Below are 4,755 nucleotides of genomic sequence, written 5' to 3' on the forward strand. Positions count from 1 at the left end.
CTCCATGATGATGCAGTGCACGACATCTCGATGAATAATGAGTGGAATCGCAGTCACCTTCGCGAGTATCTTAATCTTAGATATACCTTGCCCAACCAATATGTCTTTGTGATCAATGAAAAGGTTGCTCGTTCCAGAAAAGAGAAGAGATTTTTGTGTGCAAACATTGGTTTTCCACGATGTATTAATGTAAAAGCTTATAACTGAAGCGATTTTGCTCCCATTAATACATATGGTGTTTTGAATCTCTTTTTGGCTTTCTAAAAGAAACCCTTAGTGTTGTGTTGGGTTAGGGAGACTTTCATTGTTTTCACTGCATGATGGAGACTTACCTTTCATTTCACACCCTGACATGTTTTACTTTTCTTGGATTCTATTGTTTTAGAATGCTAAAGTGAAGCTTCACCTTGCATAATTTTAGTAAATTTTACACACACACACATATATGTTTTTTTTTTATTCTATTGTTTTAGAATGCTAAAGTGAAGCTTCACCTTGCATAATTCTAATAAATTCTATACACACACACACATCTTAATTAGTTCTTTTTATTTAACCTTTCATTTCACAACTTCACATGGCTTTACATTTCTTACATTTAATAGCTTGATTCTAGTCAGTGTTAATGTTCAAGAAAGTGTCTTTTATTAAGCGGCTGCTGATCGAGTTTCCTCCTCACAAAGAAGAAAACCGGAAATACTAGCAGAAATTTTGAGATTTGTAGAATTTTTTGACGACTTTCTTACATATTTTTCGTTTACCATGGTTTGCAGCTAGCTAGTCTCGATTTTCAATGAGCTCAAGACTAAGCTGAGGCAATCCTTTCTCAAACACTGGTACCACTTTAATTCAACCTAACAATTTTATCACTTTCTTATTGCTTTTGAAAGCCGTCGTGACCCTTTCACTTGTTCATTCTTAATTTGTTCGCAAGTTTTTTAATTTGGAGCGTGAATACTTTCAATGTTGGTGTCTTTCAATGTCTTGTCACGTGATTCTGTTTATAAATATAGTTTTATGTTAATTTGATGTTAATTTTAAGTGCTTTTAAAAAGTGACATTGAGTATAAAAGTGAATTTTTATATTTTAAACTTTATTTCTCACATTCACAAGACTCTAGATTTCAGCTCTCTTCCCATCTTCTTTGCGAACAAACCCGAGGCAACATCTTCTGATGCACTTCCCACACAACTAGAAAAGATAGGACTTGTAAATCGTGCATATGAACTAGTCAGTGTGTTTGAGGGGACGATTGACATGGATGCCACTGTTAACCTTCATGTGGACGGAAACCAAAGCTTTCTTGACCACATCACGGAGCACATGGAATAATATGCAATAGTCTTTGAGGGATCCAACATGGCATGATTGCTAGTGGATTTTCTCAAACACCTCCATGTGGCCGACAAAAACTTTCGCTATCACTTGGTGAGGTTTATTAAAGGGCTTACTGAGCGGGACTACAAGACAGAGGATGAGGATGATCTCATACAATTCATCTCTTGGGACATGGTTTTGGTCTTGCTTGTGCTTGAGGGCATGGAGAAGGGAAAATCAAAGGAAAAGGCCAGCAAGAAACTGCCTGTGACCATTGTGGAGGAATCAAATGAAGTTATCAAAGAGGTTGATGAGCAGGCTGAAGCATCTATGTCACTCTTCCTCCTACAAGATCCAGGTCCACTCGGGAGGAAGATCGGATGATACAAGGAGACGAGGTGTTGGAGGAAGTTCCAGACCTCCAAATTCTCAGTTTGCATGCAATGGTGGTGGATGGTCGTCACTTTTTGTTCCTTGATGACATTGCAAAGACACTAGGACTCAGAGAAGATGAGTCGCTCTCAGTGCTTGCTATCTATGCGGGCATGAAGGATCCCTACTAAAAATGAACAGAAGTTCGTACAAATTGTGGCAAATACACTTATAGAGATCAAATCATGTGCATCATTTTATGATAGCATCCCAGAAAGCGCTTTCCATCCACACAAACGACTGATCACTATGGGAGAGAAGATCGCTCTAGCATCAACCTTACAAGGAAAACTCTTGAAGAGATGGATGAAGAAATTGAGGTAAGAATTTTTTAACCTAGTCGATAGCCTATTGTTCCTTACATCAAGTGTTGAAGTTGTTTAAAATGTTTTGCAGACAGCATACCATGTGGATAAGTTCGCAATGTGTACAGGAGGTTCGTGCAATGTTCCTATGCCCTATGGCACTGCCTTAGCCACCTAGGGCCATCCATTCTTCGAGTTGCTCACACAGAGTTCTCCAAGCATGGTTTTGCGGAGCTGCTCAAGTGCAAAGCATTAAGTGCTATCCTTGCTGAAGAGTCCCTTACCCTTAATGCTCACAAGTGTACCTTGGTGGACCGGGAGGCGACATGCCTTTACAGGCAAGCACCCTGGGTCAGTCCTCTCCCATTATGCCTTTAACCTAAGTCAAGGGGTGGCAAACCCAGAGAATATTGTAAAAACCATTAGTGTCACGTCTGCCATTCGCCGTATACCCACAAATGTAATTTACAAGAAAACCAACTAGCCACAATGTAATATGCAAAGCAATATACAATAATTTTATACTTTTTACTGTTTTTTATCACTTTCTGTACTTTCTTTTTTTTATGGATCATATTGGCCAATAAATTTTCATTTTTGCAACGCTTCACTCCTCCTCGACCATCCAAGCACCCAACGGACGTTGGGCGCCTCCCAGTGACTTTTTTGCGAACGGGGCCATTTTCGTGGTCCACAAGGCCTTTTTTGGCTTGTATGGCACCGCTAGGCGTCACTGTGCACCGTGGCCGTCCCTCAGCCTGTATGCGCACCCGAAATGGTCCTATTTTGCAAAAAATTCATCGAGAGGCGCCCCACGTTCGTCGGGGTGCTTGGATGGCCGAGGAGGTGTGAAATCTAACAACTTGATTAATTCAAATGCTTCAAGAACACAAAGTACACAATTAATTATTACAGTTGCACCAAATGGTAGAAATTTGACTCATTGATATTATATAAAAAGATTACAAATCTCATAAACAAAAGATACATGGGGTAAACTAATTCTTATGGAGGCACCCTTCATTTCTCAGATCGATCCCTAGAGCTAGATCTGTATTTTTCAGTGTAACTCGCTTATCATGCACCATACATGAAATGCCATCTTGGAATAGCTGCACCAAAATGTTCTCGGTCGCATCTTGTAAGGCCAATAGAGCTGCACGCTCTATACGTGTAACTGAATCTGAATATCCATGTCCATTATTTCCCTCACCACCCAAGAAAAGGTTGCTTTTGGTCTTATTGGCTCGTTCGTCTTCTGATATTTTCTGAAACAGGATCACATGGTATTACTTTGATCACCCTTTATTTGATCCGTTAGGGAAATTTTTGTGGTGTAGTTATCGTGATTGCTTGAGCTTCAGGTCTAGCCGTTGCTTGAGCTCCAGGTATCGCCGTTGCTTGAGCTCCGCGTCCTATGACAATAGGTGAGGGCTCCTCATTAAGCAACGGACCTCGGTATTCCTCTTCACTTGATCTTGTTTCTTGTGTGGGTTTGTTTAGAGATGCGATTGGTGTGTGTTCCGGCAAAGGTGTGCGATTCGCATGATGTAGTGATTGGAGATCACATAAAATTGATTGCGTGGTGTTTTGATCCTCTGGATTCAAAGGTTGGGGGAGCGGTTGGGTGTTTGGAGCAGGTTGATATGTTGAGTTATCCACTTGTAGTTGAGGATGTGGATTTGAAGCGGTGGATTTTGTATGAGGTGCTGGCTGCGGATTAAATATGAGAGCTTTATGAAGTTGAGGTGCAACCTTTTGACACCATAAATGGTGGATTTGGGGATACCTATCATGCTTTGCCACCTCATTAGACGTGCTTTCCAACACATTGATTTGAAAGAAAAAGCCAACATGATTAGATAGCACCCAAGAAAAGCTAGGGTAGGGACTAGGGTAAGGTCAAAGTTGTTTAAAGGACTATTCCATGCCATTTGTATTCATGCAAAATGGGAAACTCAAAGTACAGTGATGACATATAAAGATAGAAGGTGCAGAATGATGCACATATAAGTCCATAAAGTGGTTTTTTTACATGGAAGTCCATAACCCTTACCACATAACCTTGATCAAGATCCAACCACATCCACCCTCAGGTCTTATACAACCACAAACCAAATCAAACGAGTCTTGAGACATGCGAGCCATCCCCTTAAGGGTTTGGTCACCCCGGTTAAAAGATGCACACAACTCTAAGACAAGCTAACACCCCACATATCAAGACAACCTAATCGATACAGAAGATGAGTACCTTCATTAACCACACCCAAATAAGATGATCATCAAGAATCGGGGTTTTGAAATGAGCCATGCACCTTTGAAAATCAAAGAAAAAGTGCCCAAGGTTGCCACATATTGGAATGTTACTGTCACCACCGTGCCACTCCTTTCGCCACTTCACTTCAAATGCAGTAGTATTCTCCAAGCAAATTTTTCCACACTTTATGCTCTTTACAAGGCTTGGAGGGCCAGCATCCACAAACTCCAAAAAGGATGGGGGGTGGTCCAATGGAGGGAGAGCAAGAGTCACAATAAGATATTTGAGGGCCATATCCATGTCTCATGAGTAGCTTAACGCCTACAATCCTACCTAATCTCGCTTCCACCACTTGAGGATGCCTCCACCCAACTCCCATCATATGACCCTCCCTAATCGTGAGGGGGAGGGCGGGCACCAACACCCCTAAGATAACCCAAGCT

The sequence above is a fragment of the Adiantum capillus-veneris genome, chromosome 2 (assembly GCF_014529385.1).
Source record: "Adiantum capillus-veneris isolate H3 chromosome 2, ASM1452938v2, whole genome shotgun sequence".
Classification (NCBI taxonomy): Eukaryota; Viridiplantae; Streptophyta; class Polypodiopsida; order Polypodiales; family Pteridaceae; genus Adiantum; species Adiantum capillus-veneris.